The 19,016-nt window shown below is 32.4% G+C and overlaps 1 protein-coding gene across 2 annotated transcripts in view; it reads right to left on the bottom strand.

Annotated features, from left to right (window-relative positions):
- The window catches only part of LOC130445064 (protein jim lovell-like), a 322,057-nt gene that overhangs the window by 95,277 nt on the left and 207,764 nt on the right, over positions 1–19,016 (bottom strand). The gene's annotated exons all lie outside the window — the stretch shown is intronic.

Genomic DNA, 19,016 nt, shown 5'->3' with positions numbered 1-19,016 from the left:
CATACAATTATTAAAACTTTGCAATACATTTTGCAACATCCCTGACTGTTCAATTCTTCTTATTTCTGTGTTGATCCTATCTTTTAATTCCTGAATATTGGCAGGCCATTCGAACCATCTTCTGGGAAACACATTATTTAGGTATTGCCTCAAAACACACGTATAGTGTGGTGAGGCACCATCTTGTTGTAGCCCAATATTGTCGTTGGGGATATTGTTATTGTCTGAAAATTTCTAATAAAGAAGTTTTTTTAAATGTAATTGAAAATAATTACTTGGATTTGGAAATATCCGAGGCAACTCAGGTATAATACTATTTTCCAATAAATTTAAATACACCGGACCATTTAAATTACCCTCAATGAAAAAGGGACCAATTATTTTATCGCCTGTTATTCCAGCCTTCACACTCAATTCTTCGGAGTATTGAGTGTGGGATTCACGTATCCAACGAGGATTGTTACGTGAACAGTTTCTACAATTATGCCAGGTTACGTTTCCATTAATACAAGAAGTGGCCTTATCGCACTACATAAAAAATTTGGATCGTTTTGATTGTGACGTTTTTCCATCATTAGGTCTACAAACTCTTCAAGTATATCCAGATCGTCATCTGACAACTTTTGAACCAACGATACTTTATATGGATGGAATTTATTATGACGTAAAATTTTCATTTATGATATTTGCGAAATACCAAGTCTCTGGATATTTTTCAAGTACTCAAGAGTGGATCGTCTTCTGACAGGACATAAACATCTAAAGATTTGTTTTTAATTGAGGCAGTTTTTCTGCGCCCTCATCTGAATAAATCTCTTACTTAACCAGTTCCGTTAAACTTTCTTACTAATTTTCTGACAGTAAATCTTGTTAGGGGATTTCGGTTAGGATATAAATTATTAAATATATCACACGTTTCTGGGTGTAGCGTCACCTATGTACTTACGTATACTTGTTTTTCACATCCTTTTACTAAATCATTATTATCTATCAATGTATGGAATACAATTTTCGAATTTGATTTTCCTCATGAGGATTTTCACGATTAACGATTAGATTAATCAGTTTAGACATATAAAAATCGACTTACTTCGGTCTTTATCAAAATATGATATTGACACTAAGAATTTGAGTATTTACATCATAAATATCAAAATCAAAAGAGAAATATCTATTAGCAAGAAAAATAAATTTTTTCTTAGTTTTTTTCTCAGATATGTAGCAGTCATCTATTAAATTATTCGTAGTTGCATTACAATTTATAAAGTAAAACTATAAATTTTACTTAAATTATTTATAGTGCAGGGCATAGTGGCGCATTCGTTTGCAAAATTGTTTTAAGTCTTATTTTTTTTTCCTTAAGTCCGGGATGTGTTAAAAAATACTCTTACGGCTTCTAATATTAATCTATCAAATTTTCCAACTTATTGTTATGTGTACTGAGATTTTTATTTATTATTAAAATATTTTATGTAACTTTTTTTGGTGATTGATGTTAACAGAAACATTTATTTTCAACATTTCTTTTTATTTATGAAAAAATCATTGTCAGATACCGTCTAAGATGTAACCTTTTTTGAGCCCTATTTCCAAGTAAAAAAAAAGGACAATTACACTTGTCGTAATCCGTGAAAAATTTCTACCTGTTTCAATTGAACATTGCTGGTTTACTGCGGTCATACAATTTTATCATTTCAATATTTTCAATATCAATATTTTTTTTCAAGGCAAAATGTTTCTGTTAATTTCAATTACCAAAAAAAGTTATATAAAATATTTTAATAATAAATAAAAATAAAAAAGAGTTGGAAAATCTAATAGATTAATATTAGAAGCAATAAGAATATTTTTTTAATGATTACTGCTGAAAAACAGCAAACAACACATTGTTATAACATAAATACGACATATAAAAAAGCAAAATTCTTTAAATCTATTTCGGTTAGTTTGTTTAATATAGTTGAAATATTTGATAAAAAATCAAAAATTATAACATTTCATTTTTTTAGGTATCTTTTTTAATTCAGGAAAATTAGGATTTTTGGCGATTTTGAATTTTAAAAAATTCTTAACAATTGGAGATACGATAATAGGTGTACAGACTTTTTTCATTCGAAATATTGTAAAGAATACAAAAAAAAATTAAATCATTGGAAAATATGCATTTTTCCGGCTTATTCAGTTTTTCGTTGCTTAAACAATAACATCAAAAGATATCAAGTGCCATTTAAAACAAAATTACGACTTAAAACAATTTTGCAAACGAATGCGCCACTATGCTCTGGTCTAACAGGTGATTTAATTTTGTATCAATTTCAAACAGCTTCAATAGGGTTAACAATCGGAATCATTTTTTTTCAACGTGCTCAAGTAATTTCAAAAAATTCAAAACTTCTGATTTAACTATCGTAGCCTTCTCTCTACCTGCAGTTATTTTTTTCGTTTTGAATTGTAGTTTTTGAAAAAAAAAGTATGAAATAAAATAAGGACGGAAAAATATTTTTTTACCGTTTTTTCTTTACTTTTAGCTTAAATTTTGACTTTCTCAGCAGAACGACATTTTTAATGAGAAAAAAAAAGGATTCAGATATTTATCACTGTACAATTTTTAAGAGTTTGTGATTTGGTGTAGAATCATTTACATATTAGAAATTATCAAATTAATCAATAGGAGATTCGTCAACTACAAAACCCAAATTTACAAAATTGATAGACCACTATTAGTTTATATTCAATTAAATTATGATCGATTTAACTTCATGTAAAAACAAATTTTCAGTCAAAAATTTTACTACAGTTGTGTTAAAATAACAAGGAATATTATGATTTAAAATAAATTATCACCGAAGGATTATGAGGCTTTAATTGTGGAATAGTTGGCGAAAAAAAAGTTGGCCTTGAGTTTTTTCGTCGTCACTCAAAATTTTTTCCATATTTTAAATCCAAACATCAGCATCCCCAAACGTTATGGTGCTTGGCGAATGGTGAGTGCAAAGAGTGACAGTAACAGAAATAACTGTTCTAAATTTTCATTTACTGTAGATAGTTGGACTTCGGATGATATTACGGCGTGACTATTCACTTCATCGATAGTAATTAGCAGCTACAATCTTAAGCTTTAGATTTTGTTCCTTCTTGTGGTCGACATAGCGGAAAAGATATCGCAAAAGTTTTTTTAATACATTCAAGAATACGCGTTAAAGAATATGGTTCAAGGAATAACCCTTGATAATGCAATCACGACATTTATGAGTGAATTAAATGTTTTGATGGCAGAAAATGACCAATAGTTTTATCATTGACATTTTCGTTATGTTAAAAGTAGGTCTTCTTTAATCTGAGAGTGATATTCTGGACAATTTAATCTCTAAAGTAGAAAATTTTGCTGACGAAGAACTCAATCATGACGCTTTAGATGAAGAGGAATTGTTGAAATAACTTCTAATGATTTCAGTCCATCATCAGCTATTTGTATATTGTTCAGTACTTTCATTAAAATCAGAAGAGTGAGCAAATACTAAATAAATTGATTGACATCACATAAATAAACTATATTAAACCTATAATGATATGATAGAAGTGGGAATTAGTTTGAAAATTATTTCAAATTTATTCTGGTTGAATCAAGAAAGTAATAAAAGTAAGTTGAGAGTTAGATTGAGTAAAAATGATTGGTTATTACTTGAACAAATATTTATATTTTCAAAAAAATTCAAAATAGTTTCGAAAGCAATTTGTGGTGAAAAATACGTGACGCTACCAATAGTAGTTGCTTTTAACATACTTATCTCAGATATTGAATCGACAATTTTTGAGTAGGACAATAAGGCAAAGCGTACAATGCACTTCTATTAATTGCATTCCAAGCATCTGGAGATGTTAAAGTATTACAGGAATACCAATTGGGTTTGTTGTTCGAGTTTTTAGATCCTCAACATAAGGTCCAAATATTCAACAAAAGCAATTGGGTTAAATAAATGAAGACTTAAGCTATCCAATGGTTCAAAAATTTTGATAATAAATACGCTAAAAACACCCTCAATAAAATCAACCAACTGAGAGAGTAGTCATTGAAAGCTATAACGATTTTATTAAAGAATATATTTATATTAAAAGCCTGCAAAAAATTTCGAAACATTGGAAGCTAAGTTTGAAAAGTATTTACAATTAGAAAGAGTAGATAGAAATAAAAATATGTGGTAGAAAGTACATGAAAAAGTTTTTTCTACATTTTCCAAGATGGCCAAAGATTTATTTAGTATAATGGCTAGATCCAAACCTTTTGAGCGATTATTTTGGTCATTTTTGATTAAAAAAAGAATTAAGAATGTTAAAAATTAAATAATTTATTTATATGTGAAAATATTGTTGTATAATAGAGTTTCAAATATAGTTTAAAAAAATTATTTCTTATTTATTCTTCATTTCATAACATTCTTTGCTCATTATATTTAAAACTAAGCGAGACAGAACGAGGCAATTGGTAACGAGACCGAGACTCGAGCTAGACTTTTTTTCGGAATTGATACCGAGACGAGGTTTTTGATACTCCTGTTTTGTGTACAGCCCTATTAGTTATAAAGTATACTTCTCAAAATTTAGTAGTTGTTGTTTCTATAAATACAAAAATATCAGCATTCATTTCTCCATGGTAAAATTTAGTAGAATTTCAATCAGGGCACACCTTTATCAAACAATTTCCGTCTCTCACACCAGATTTTATCGACCAACTTTTTGTCTTCTCCAATTTGACTGACAATAAAATAGAGGGTGAAATTCACTATTTAGAAATTTTATAACAGCAGAAATAATAATTCATGTGAAGTTTTCCACAATTGTCCTAACGTTTGGCAAGGTTCATCCAAACTAGGTATCTTTTTTTCTAAATAAAATCATAGTTTTATTAGTTGATGTTTTAGGTCTAACTGAAATACTTTCATCTTTCTCTCACTTAAGAAGTCTCTTAATGGTTGCTTCCTGAACTCGCCTTAAACACTCAAGAATTAAAAAATTATGATGGTATTTCTTAAAAGGTTATACTTATATTAGGAAATTGTTGAATGCTACGAACGAATCACAAAATCATATTTTAGACGACGCCATCTGAAAGTTGTTCGTTCTGTATTCATTTACTTATGGAAAATTGCGTTTTGAGTGTTCCATGTATTGAAAGTGACAGTCCCGTACTGCAAAAGACTTTCGGGACGCTCTGGAGTAGACGACTTTAACTTCCTTAAATGTGACTCTAATGTTGACAGTTGACAGTTTCACTTTGATGATTTTGCATAAACTTAAATTTTTAATTTTCTGAAATTATTTGTTTTACTCGAAGTTTTTTCTGAATTAACTAATAACAATGAATGATGATGAAAAAGAAAACATCAGCGATGAAGAGTTAATCGAATCCACCCCAACTGATCTCACCGAAGAGAGCGATGCGGCCGTTCTTAATTCGTTGCCGGATAAATCTCGTGCAAGGTACGAAAAACAGTATGAGCTCTTTATGTGGTGTCACCAGGAAAGGGTGAAAATCCTAACGGAAAACGTAGTGCTCGCTTATTTTTCGGAAAAATCTGAAATCTGCAAAATTTCTACTTTATAGTCTACATTTTTGATGATTAAAAGTACTCTCGCAATAAAACAAGATGTTCACATCAACAAATATCCAAAACTCAACCATTTCCTAACAAAAGAAAACAAAGGGTACAATGCAAAAAAATCAAAAACTTTAACAAGAGAAAATATAATAGAATTCTTGTTAAATTCTTAAGCGTCGTCTAAAAAATGTTGTGTACGCCGCGGCTAAAATACTACTTTGTTGTACTCGTCTGTTGCTCGTCTCGTAATTTTCAGACTCGTCCAACAAAGTATCACTTTCAGTCCTTGGCATACAAACAACTATTTCTTATCTTACAAATACTGATAATTGAATAAAATGCTAGTATACAGTAATGACACAAAATAATTTATCTTCTGCTCTATAACTTTTCATGCTCTTATGAGCGTTAGAGTATTGGTATTTCAGTTTTCATTCTCCTTTCATCCATTTTTTTTTCACTTTTTCCGATGTTTTGATACTTCATTCATCTACTGTATTGTTTTCCCTTGTCTTCCCCCTTCCTGTGCTATTTGTAGTAGTTTCCTCAGGTCTTCCTTTACTTCTCTTCTCATATCTTTTTGCCTCGCCCCTTTTCTTATTAGGCTTTGTGGTGTTCTCCTCTTTATGTGTCCGTACCAGTTCAAACATCTTTCAACTATTTCGTTCCCTATTAGTTTCTGTTTTAGTTTCTCTAAACTTACCTCATTTCCTATCCTATCCATCCCCGTTTTCCTTTCTAATTTCCTCAAATCCTACAACTCCGTTGCTACTATTCAACAATATTGATACGATGAATAATACGATGAATGAATTTTCATATCAATGTTGTAATTGGTATGTGTCATACTTTTATGTGTTGGAATAAGCAGATTCCTGTTTAAACTTGATCTGGGTTGTTAATCTTCTACTATAGCTGTCTTTATGAGATCGTGTTGGAGTATCTGTCATGATACATGGATCTTATAGATGATGAAGTGTCTACAAAACTGACGATTTGTTTAAATGGTCTATAATGATAATATGAAGTTCATAATTGTATGTATGAGTAATTTCATGTATATTATTCAAGTAAGAATGAGGAATGGTTGATACTTTTCTATGGAAACGTTGAAAAAACAGGTGATCGACTATTCGAAAGGATGAAACTAAAAAATTCTGTCTCATCTTCATGTAAATTTGGATCTAATTGCAAAAAATGTAGTGGAGATGAAAGTCTTAAATCATGTTTTTAGTGTTACCTCGTTCTAAATGCCCGTCAATAAAAGTTGAGTATCGAAGTAATGGTTATAGTTTTCATGAATTGTGAGGGTGCATTGCGACCAGAGCTCAATATAATTGTGTTCTTCGAAAAATGATTTGTGCAGATAGAAACGGCTTTCTTCTTTATCATTACAATCCGCCAAACCATAAGTCGTTAAAGTTCTTATCACAAATCATAATTTGTCTTATCATAAAAAAATACAACAGCTTCTAAGTGATAATACAAAACATGTTTTACGAAATTGAATTTAGAAGAAAGTCAACCCTCGATTGGAATTAGGAGAAAAAATATGTCTCATATGCTCTAATCAAATTTTGCACAAAGGGGTTTCAGACATCAGTACTAGTGGAAAATTGAAATTAATGTATGCCTTAATAGTTCTGGTTCTTAATATTTTACTTCATATTTTTGTAATAACGATCTTAATGAACCTCAAATTTAAAAAACGAGGATTTGAAGTCAGGTAAACCAGGACAATTCAGTTTAAAAACAGGACGCATTAATTAAAATATAAAACAAACACTTTAGTTTTAACAAATTTTGTAAACTTAGGTTATAGACTATAACTATTAGATATTAGATACTATAACATATAGTTACAACTAAATAGTAATCTGACTGGATAGCTAGCTCTGTATGTCTAATGCAAGATTTGAAACAAGGCGCGCGAATTTTAAAATTTGAAAACCCAGGACGCTGCTTAAAAACTATTCAGGACGTCACTACAAAAACTTAGCAACCCTAGCTTATGCTGAATAAAAGAGTCGGTGATCCTCAATTAGGCGTAATGGTTCTGTGAACATCTGTCGTTAGATCATGGACGACTTAAACTCTATTTCGCGTATTTTTCTATAATTCTACTAGAGCGATAGCTGGCTGTAAAAAACCTGGCCTATCGGATGAAGTCATTCACTATAACTATTGAAAAAATCATTTAGTAGCAGGGCAAATATGGTGCACAACATTGCTACATTTTTTCTACGGTACATTGTTTGGAAATAAACTGTACTATCGAGTAACCGCTTGAAACTGATTTTAAAATTCAGTTTCAAATGAGTAAAAAATAATTATGAATAAGTGCCTCATTAAATCTGGTGCTAATCCCATGGCACGACACTTTTTTAAATTTTTATCTGTTGCATTACCGTATCTATTGAGTAACCGCTTCAAATTATAATCAAATTAAAGTTTTCTTACTAAGAAAATACATTGGGGCCCCTTCTATTCTAGTGACAAATGCCTGGCACGATACTTTATATTACTTCTAGCCTTATACTATTCATATAGCAAGGCTAGTCAAGGACTATTTTGGAGTAAAGACAGAAAAACTCATTTACATTTTCCATAGACTTAATGTCTATGCAAGGAGCGTCGCCCAGCCCTCCTGTTTAAGTATCTTTCTCAGGCTTGCTGTGAGCAGGTAAGTTTTGGGAACAACCGTTGAGAGATATTTTTAAAAGTACCTTCCTGTACTTTACTATGCTTCATCAATGCTACCGAGAGAGAAATTTAACATTAGAAAAATATACAATGGAGACGCTGTTCAAACTTGATACGAGCATTGAGCGTCTCAGTTATTGAACTAGTTGTGGTGCATTTCGCACATATTTGAAAATTTTTTGGAATATTTCCTATTAATTATTGTTAAGAAAACAATAACAATGAAAGTGTGTCTTTTATGTGGAGGTGCTAACAATTTGAAGGACTTCGATGAAGCTCATTTTTAAAAGACTACACGTATGCACGTGTTTCGTAAGCAAAGAAAACATAAGTATCTAGATATTAATTTTTCTACAACGATGAATGATGCTGGATATCATACTGAGTGTTATGGAAAATTCGTGATATTGAAATGATATGAAAGGAAAATATAGAGAAGAATACGAGATGAAAGTAAACCATTGAAACAAAAAATTCTACGAACTATTTATGTAACTTCGATATGGCAAAATGCTACAGAAGCTAACTGCATCAATTTCTCACCAGAACAATGCGGATGGACAGTTAATGACAATAAAATTGAACCGCTTTGGTTCGAAGGTGATCCGACACCTCTCTTAGTTGAAGAAATTGTTATGGTAGAACTTGATGAAGTAGAGCTTGATGAAATTGATAATTGTGACGATGATTATTATGATAATGATGATTGCAACGAAAATAATGACAGTGATCATGACGATAATAACGATGATAATCATTATGAAAATAAAGGTGACCATGATGATAATCGAGATAAAAGTGACGATGATCATGACAGTAATGACGATGATCATGACGATGGTGATGATAATGATCATGATAACATTTAATAATAATTCCATATATATGTTTTAATGTATATTTTTACATATTCAAGTTTTTTTATTAATTTTATAGTGAAATATATAAGAAAACTTTTATTGTATTTTACCTGAGTTTACCTTCAGTCTCTGAAGACGATAACTTGGTTATCGAAACGCGCGTCAGAGAGTGTGATTGTTAGTGTTGGTGTAGTGGTGGTATAAAAAGTGTATTCAGTATTTGTATTTTATGTTTATACTTAAAAAAGTACTCTAAACTATGAATAAAAAAATCACTATATTTGTTGCTCACCAGATGTTTATTCATTTTTTTTTTATTAAAAAGAACTGCGTCAACCGTGAAAGGTTATTGGCGGCCGGACAATGTGAGTAAAGTCTTAATCTAAGTTTACAAAACAATTGATCACCATATTAATTTGTAAAGGCTAGTCAATTTTGGAAACTTAATCATTTTATCACAGTTGACATAGTCCAGCGCACTTTTCATTACACGTGGAAGTTCACTTTATAGTCGTTCCTGATGGTAGAGTGGACATTCAACAATAATATATTCTACTGTTAAAGGAGTATCGCAATCGAAGCACAGTTTTTGTTGCTATTTCTTCAATAGGTACTCATGGGTTAACTTGTCCTATTCTCATTCCCGTCGTCTTTGTGATATTTTTCTTTTTGGTAGTAGATTTGGGTTGGTACGTTGGAGTTTATTGTCTTTGAATTTTTCTCATTTTTTTGCCATATTTCTGTCGAATGTTGTTTAATATAGCTTCTAATGTCGGAATGTGGAATTTCAGGAGGTTCGTTTCCTATTCTATTGATACTGCAGGCATCTTTAGCTTCTCGATCGGCTTTCTCATTTCCTATTATACCGACGTGGGATGGAATCCACACAAACTCGACTTGTTTGTTTGTTCATATTGTGGAGTGCTTCAAGGTCGGTTTTAATTTGGCGTAAAATTGGTGGTTTGGGTATACCTTGGATATTCCATGTATTGCATTTAAGTAATCAGTAAAAATTACTGTCTCTGATTTGCACTATATGATGCAGGGCTTTGGAGATTGCTGCCAATTCTGCTGAATATATGGAATATTCCTTGGGTAGCTGAAACTGATAGGTGGATGTTTCGTCGACGAAAGCTGCGCCTACTGCTTCCATTTGAAATGTTTTTTATGCATTTGTGTGTATTTGGTAGTGGCTTTTATACTTGTTTTCGATATCTTAAAAATTTTGTAGAATCAGGGGTAACGGAGTTCTGGATTTAGGGTACAGAGAAGATTTGTATTGCATTTGGGACTTTTTATGGTTCAGGGGGAAGGACAGTTAACATTGTTTGAAATAATTTTCGGGAAATTGAAATCTATAATTCGTTTGCTAAATGATGCGGATAGATTTGATTTTTTGTCGAAAATCGAATGAAATTTATCAGAGAAGGTATATGAATGAGTGGGATTATTAGGATTGGCTCCGGTTTTAGATACGTATTGTAGACTCAGTTTGTACCTTCTGATTGTAAGAGGGGGCTCGGTAGCTTCCACATAGAGGCTTTCCACTGGACTGGTTCTGTAAGTTCCAAGTGCAAGTCTTAATGCAGTGTTTTGTATGACGTCCAGTTGCTTCAATAGTTATCCTTTGGCTGAAGAGTATACTATAGAACCATAATCTAGCTTGCTTCGTATTTGTATTTTATAGGCAGTTAGTAATTGTGTCGTATCGGCTCCCCAATTATGATTTGCTAATACTTTAAGAATGTTCATGTTTTGCATGCAGCATTTCTCTTAGGTACTAATGTCAAATTGGGCAGGTTTATTTGGTTTTTTACTGAGAAACACATTGCTTTGGTCTTGTTTATAGAAAAACGAAGACTTGTTTTTTCTGATCATTCTTTTAGACACTTTTGTATTATAATTACAGCCATGTGAATATTTCTAACATAGATGACAAGATCATCTGCATATAAACCAGCTTGTACCGAAGTATTAATATGGTTTACTATTTGATTAACTATAGGAGTTTGGTCATTACATCTAACTCTAAAATTTCTGTCATAGACAAAGTTCACTCATTTATTCTACAATGTTTCTGTTATAGGTTGTATGAGCAATAGTATAGGGCTTGAAGGAATATAAAGTATCGTGCAAGGCATTTGTCACTAGAATAGAAGTGGCACTAATGTGTCTTCTTGATAAGAAATATTTAAACTTTAATTTGATTATAATTTGAAGCGGTTAGTCGATAGGTATGGTAACGCAACAAAAAACATTTTTAAAAAAGTGTCGTGCCATGGGATTAGCACCAGATTCAACAAGGCACTTGTTCATAATTATTTTTTACTCATTCGAAACTGAATTTTAAAATCAGTTTCAAGCGGTTAATCGATAGGTACAGTTTATGTCCAAAAAATGTACCGTAGGAAAAATGTAGCAATGTTATGCACCATATTTGCCTTGGTACTAAATGATTTTTTCAATAGTTACAGTGAGTAGTATCATTCAAAAAATACTTCAGCCGGTAACTCGATAGGCCAGGTTTTTTGCATCCGGCTCTTGGACCATAGACCATAATTGTTCCTTATTTTCGCTTGTCACCCTTCATCCTTCATAGCAAGATAAAAGTGCCCTGAGGTAAATTAGGAGGGTTATCTTGTTGTGGTACAAAAGAGATGCTATTTTGATACATCAAGTCCGACCAAAACATTTTATCGTCTCCAACGTGATGTTGACGTCCAAAATCAATGGATTTAGTGAGCCAGTTGTTAATATACCTTCCAGGATCTACAGCTTCCCACTTTACTCGACACACATGACGTCTGGATATCCCTCTTGTCGAAATCACTCACCAGATCAGATCTTTATTAGGGAACTTTACTTTTCATTCAAATTCTACATTGTTAGAGTAAAGTGTCTTTCATTGTCCATTACATTCGCAAAATTATCCGCCTTGATGGACTCCAGCATTTTAGTATCGATGCCAATTTGATTTCGGAGTATTTATGGCATTTTTGACCATTTCTTGCTAATTTCGGCGATTCGATACCTACTCTTTGAAGTATGATTCTCCACTTCTAAGGAGGTTCAGAGATGGTGTTTCTACTTTAGATTAGGCTATAGCTCAGTAAACGTCTCTGCGTTAAATATTTTGATTTAGAAAAATGCGAACTATGTCAGGCTTATGGATCTGTTCGAACAAATTATGAATGTTTATTCTTATTCTCAACTTATGAGATGTCGCTGATATAAAAGAGGACAAAATATTACAACCTATTTTCAAATTAGTAGATTTTATGCCAAAACTATTGCGATAAAAGTTATTTGAGGAAAATTCATGAAAATTGAATTTTTCGGCAAAATAAGCTTTTGATTAGGAAATTGATGTGATTCTAAGATTCCTCGATATGAGACACCTCATATATAATTTTCCAAACATATTTAGTGTTTATTTTCAAATATTTCAACAAAATTGGAAAATCTACATTAGGATTATCAGGTTGTTAAACCTACAGAAAGGTCAGTAGAAGTCTGTATAAAACAAAACTTCTTTCTTCTTTCTTCAAGTTCAAATCTGGTTTTAAAAATTTTTTTTAAATACACTTGTGAAAATTTTGGCTACTCATCGATTCAGAATCAGAAATTCAATGATTATAATGTAATAATATAAATTAATGAATTAATCAGAAAATTATGGACATTATTTTGTTACAGGACTGTTATAGCATGGGAAACTTAATTCCATTCAGAAATATCTTTTAAAATCAACCATGTCTTTGTCTAAGTATTTAGTCCAAGATCAAAAATAATGTACTAGAAGAATGTACATGTTTTTAATTTTCTTTTTGACGGCCGTCACCTATTCAGAATTTTCCTTGTTGTCTTCGAATTTATGCAGTTTTCCAAAACCTTACTCATAGAAACATCAATTTTCTCTGTATATTTGATGGATTATGAAAAATTACCATGAAATAATCAACAGCATAAAAATAGACTTTGATGAGACTTTTTTTTAAAAAAACTGTCAATTTTCTGGACGCATTTGGTTTCTTATTCTTAAGAAAATCTAGCTTAAGGGATGAAACATTTGTAGAATCCTCTCTATTGATATTTTTGGTAGTTAAAAGTTTTCCACATTCGCATACTAACCAGATTTAGTTCCATACGACTTAATCTTTACGAAAAAATTACTGTTTTGATAAAACTATTGCGAAAAACGGTCAATAAATGCATACATTGTTTTAAGTGCTTTGCTATCATGGGCAGTACTTTAAGAAACATTAATTGATTAGAAAGTTTTATTACTTTTTCTACTTCTCCCTCGTTCCGAAAATTTCTTGATACTATATTTCAAATGGTCGATAACTATGTTTTTTAGAAACAATAATTCCAAACACTCCAAGGAAGTTTTGTCCATCGTCCCGCAAGACTTCCTAATCCGTTACTGAAACCCAGTAGTTGACTTCAGGAAATTTGCGGTTAGGATGTTATTATTTTCTTATACGTTCAAATCGAAGATGAAATTTTTATGTTCGGTTGAGAAGATGCAATGATGTGATGAAACGATATGTGTGTTATACGTATTCTTGGAATCGGATTTAGGCTTCATTGAACAACACTTTTACCGTTTTTATTAGTTTTTATTTTGCTTCTTATTCGTTAGAATTATCACAGTTGGACTTATTTGATGAACAATAATTAACGGAACGGTTTACAACAAAAGAATTTTTCAATCATTATTGAATATGTATGAATTGTTCTTATTGTGATAATGAATACTTTTTCAAATGAGTACCGGGAATTGATTGGTAATATACAAGTTAATTCGTAAATGATACGCCAAATTTTAATTACACGTTCAAAAGAAAATAATAACATTTTCGTTAACATAAATGTGTCTAAACCTTCTCTTTAGAGAAATACAAGAAATCAACATAATCTAACGACAATAATATTATTCAAGAACAACATAATTATTATTTATTCTTACAAGTAAGGTTCTCTGTTTTCAGTTACACATGAGGCTTGACTTTTCACTTTTGAACCCATTAGAAATGCATTCTCCAGTTCAGTTGAAATGCTGAAATCTTTGGTCGTCAAGATTTAACTGTTTTTTGCACATTTTCTAATTGTAATGAACGACGATCGAAGATAATTGAACGACTAATGAAATCCGTCTATTACCATTTCTTTTCAAACATAAAATCTTGATAGCTCCACAATTTGGTTTCCTACCTAATAAATGCACTAATAACGCTATGTTTTCTGTTCTCAATGAATTATATATCTCATTTAACAATAAATTTTATACGCCTTTAGTTTTTTGTGATTTTGCTGAAGCTTTCGATTGTGTCGATCATGAAATTCTGATTATCAAACTAGAATATTATACCATCCGAGGTGTTCCCTTAAAATGGTTTGAATCTTACTTTGATTGTCGAATACAATTGATAAGAACTAATAGTAACACTATAAGTAAATGGCCAGCTAGCAGTGGTGTACCTCAAGGTTCAGGAAATCCAGGAAGATTATCTAATCCAAACTTGTAAGCTGGTTCACCGGAAAATAAAACTTTATTCTACAAGGGAAGTTCTTACATTGGTCTAGAGGCCGTAATTTGAACTGTTAATTATATAATAATTAAACAGTAATAATTTAATAGAAATCAACAATGTAATGGCGTCCTAGGTATTGTCCATCATTTTTAAAACATGAGATCACTCGCTGACGGGTGGATACAACAGCGATTTCAATTTCTGGCATTGAAATACTTCGTATTGAATATTGCTTTTTTCAGTCATATCATATCTTATAGTAAATCTATTGGTGTAAACGAGATCTCTCATTCGGCCTCAAAAATAAAAATTTAAGCAACTTAGGCCTGGAGATGTGGGTTGAAATTAAATAAATTTCGACATCCTATCCACCTATCACAGTAAGTTCGACCTAGAAATTATATGGAATAATGTGCCGGGCAACCATATGTTGAAAGGACATGTCAGTGCGAACCGCTATGCATTTGGTTTCTGAGAGAATTGGCAATTCGACTAGAGTCTAACACCACAGATTTACAGACCTAAGATTCTGATTTTAGATCTGTTACATCCAACGAGATTTCGTTTTGGGACCAGAGATCAGCCTGTTAAATAAACATCTGAAGAAACATTCCAGCTGTTCTCAAGATATATCGGGATACTACTGTTAATATATTTCAATTATTTCCACCAATTCATGCCTTTTAGTGTTGTACAGTGTTATATGATAAGAATACAAATTGTTGGATTCCAGTGAACAATCATTTCAAAAGGTTATGATATCGGTTATGTCCTATTGGAACTGAAAATATTTTCCTCGGTCTTCTTTGGCTAGTTAAGTGAGACACAATTTTAAGGCAAATCTCTTCGATAATTTTGAAGCTATACATTCTTATTTAGTCATCATGTACCATGAACAGAATATCTGGTGATAGACGACAATGAAAAAATATTGTGACGTTTGCGTTTGATTATTACTTAATCATAATTAAGACCCAAATCTCTAAAATTGATTGAAAAACCACTAAGCATGAATCTCATGAACCGTGATGAAACTCGATAGATAGATAGATATTAGATTCGACATTACTATTATGTTTAGTATGGTAATCCAGTTAGATGGATAAGTAACATTGTTCCACTTGATAAAATTTATTTTTGTCGTAAAACCTTCTAGTTTCCACATCGATTTATCAATCATTGTTGAACATATAAATAGTTATGCAATACGTTTGGTTCGCTGATTTTTATTGAAAATTGAAGGCTGAAAATAATATTTTATTTACTGCGATGTTTCATAGAAAAATTGATGAAATGTAAAAGTTATTGAAGATTGAAGCTGTAGATACACTGGTGAGCAAAAAATTGAGGTCACTTCAGAAATTGCGAATAATTTTAGCGTCAAAATTAGTCCATAATGCCTTTAGATCCGATTGTTGTAGCAAGAATTGTTGCGCTGTTACAAGATGGTCGGAGGCAACGTGAAACTGCAAGAATTGTTGATGCTACTCTTTGTGGTGTGCAAAAGGTGTAGCAGTGCTTTCTGGAGACTGGCCTGATCACTAGAAGACCAGGATCTGGGCGAAAAAGAGTTACCAATCAACGAGATGACCGTTTTTTGGTGTCCACAAGTTTGCGGAATAGGACAGCTACTACAGATTCACTGCGAAATCAGTTGGAAGAAGTGAGAAATGTCAACGTTAGTGAATGGACCGTTAGAAGAAGACTTCATGCTGATGGACTGTCATACAGAAGAATAGCTGCAGGTCCCCCATTGCAACGGCAGCATCGGACTGCAATATTGACATTTGCCAGAGATCACGTTCGCTAGAATGATGATGACTGGAGGTGGGTATTGTTCTCGCGTTTTTGCCTCACTGGGTCAGATGGACGTCGACGACTGTGGAGAAGACCTGGGGAAATATATGCTGAAATTTGCATTGAGGAGCGTCTTCCTTTTGGCGATGGTTCAGTTATGGTTTGGGAGGGAATCACTGCACAAGCTCGTACAGAGTTGGTCTCCATAGAAAATTACGGAGATGCTAGAAGACCATGTTTTGCCTTTCATGATCACTAAGGGGGGGAACATGGCAGTTTTATGCAGATTATGCGAGACGAAATACAGCCATAATTGTCAGGGAGTGTCTGGATGAGGTAGAAATTAGGCGGTTTGACTGGCCAGCCCGCAGCCCAGACATGAATCACTTACAACATGTCTGGGACGTGTTGGGACGACTAATCCGTAGACATACATCAGCACCAAGAACTTTCCAGGAGCTGAGAAGATTGCTGTTGCAGTATTGGGATAACATCGACCAGAATGTGATCCGCAAATTAATTCAAAGTATGTCGCGCCGACTTCAAGCAGTCAAAAATGTTAATCTGTTGCTTTTTCAGAATAAATAATTTAATCCGAGAAAAAAATGCATTTTTCTTTAGTATAGAGTATCACAATCAGCTTATAAAAGCACAATGTTGTACAGTTTGCGAATACTATCTGAAAACGTTTCAAAGAACATGAAAATTTTAAGGTGACATCAATTTTTTGCTCGCCAGTATATATTGAGAATTAAAAAATGTGGTTATATTTATCGAAAGACTTCCAATCAATATTATTAAAATAAAGAAGTAGTATGCAAAAGTCAACTACCTCAATGGAAACTCTTTATCTTAATATATAAGAAGGAAAGATAATGGAAAGCTTTATTCTCAACCAATAAATACGATTGTTGAATTTGCAAAACCGTCCGTCGTCGTCGTCGTCGCCGTCTACGTCGCAGCACCAGCAGCAACACCCAGCACCAGTACAATTATTCATTCAAGTTATAACATATTCTGGTTTTAATCCTTGAACGTCCTTCTTTGTTTATCGAGCGAAGGAAATGAGTCCGTTTCTTTTCAGAAAGGCAAAACTTTTAATGACCGCCCCACCGCCGTCGCCGTCGTTCTTACTCTGCTGTGCTGTTTCCATAGGCAGCCGTTGATTGAGGGTGGAAAGAGGAGTGAGCTGTCAAAATATTTTAAATTTATTCTGATAAATTGAGGAAAGATGATTCGGCGGATAGAAATTGGAGTAATATGTGGATCGACTATATGAAAATATTCTTCATTCACGGATTTATCCGTAATTCAATATATATTTACAGGGTGTCGATATCAGACAGAATCATAATCAATTTACTTGAAATGCGAAATCATTTTCTATTATAAATATTCAAAACTAATAATTCACAAGCGAATTGACAGAATGCAGAGACATTCATTATTTGTCAAACTGGACGCATGGATTGAGTGAGATTACTCTGTTATTATGATTATTCAATTCTATTGGATGAAGTATGATAATCTGCGACAAAAGTCGTACATGTAATAGATGTAATACTTGATATTTGAGGATAAAATGATTTGATGACAGTTCATACTGTTGTCAATTGAATAATATTGACAATTATGTGGAATTATATTATATAGCACAACTTAATTGCGCCATTTTGTGAATTGATATAGAGTTCCTTTTATTCCTTTTAGGTCTTAAAACGAGTATAGCGGGGTGGGCTCATTTCACGGGTGTCTAGTTATCTCACTCTGTGGCCGCCAGTCATTATAATTATTTCTATAGGTATTTAAGTGTTACAAATATAAGTAGTTGAAATGTAATCCCTATCAAATACTTAAAACCCTACTGAATACATTGTTTACACCACCACTACACCAACACTCATAATTACACTGACGCGCGTTTCCATAACCAAGTTATCAGTCAGTTCATCTGTCATCTGTCAGTTTACGTTGAGTATCTGAAGACAATGACTTGGTTATTGAAACGCGCGTCAGTGTAATTGTGAGTGTTGGTGTAGTGGTGGTGTAAACAGTGTGAATATCACCAACGGTTCCAGAAATTCCTACTTACTTAAAACCTTCTCTGTAGGAGTTGATCTTGGTTTTAAGACCTGTAACAGGATCTTACAGAGTGTTTTTGACACAGTCGAAATGCTCCTGATATATTGAAGTACAACAGAAAATATACTACCTTCAAAATCAATGTATAAAACAGCATAAAAGTATTAAGTAGTTTGTCATCCAAGCAAAAAGTTAAAAATTTTCTACTTACTCATATATTTACTGAATTAAACAAGAAAGAAAAATCATCCTCACTAAGGGTTTTTCAATTGATGCTAAATACTCATTTTAACATCTATATAGAAAATAATATGAAGCTGTAGGCGTTTGAATATTATCAGTCCGAAGGCCATCCACCCAAAAATCCAAGACTCTTACACCGGAGGAACGAAATAAATATATTAAGAAAGATCACACATTCCTTCTAAGTAATTGAAAAT

The sequence above is a fragment of the Diorhabda sublineata genome, chromosome 6 (genome assembly GCF_026230105.1).
Source record: "Diorhabda sublineata isolate icDioSubl1.1 chromosome 6, icDioSubl1.1, whole genome shotgun sequence".
NCBI lineage: Eukaryota > Metazoa > Arthropoda > Insecta > Coleoptera > Chrysomelidae > Diorhabda > Diorhabda sublineata.
The sequence above is the reverse complement of the archived record's forward strand: the minus strand, read 5'-3'. Positions and strand labels throughout refer to the sequence as shown.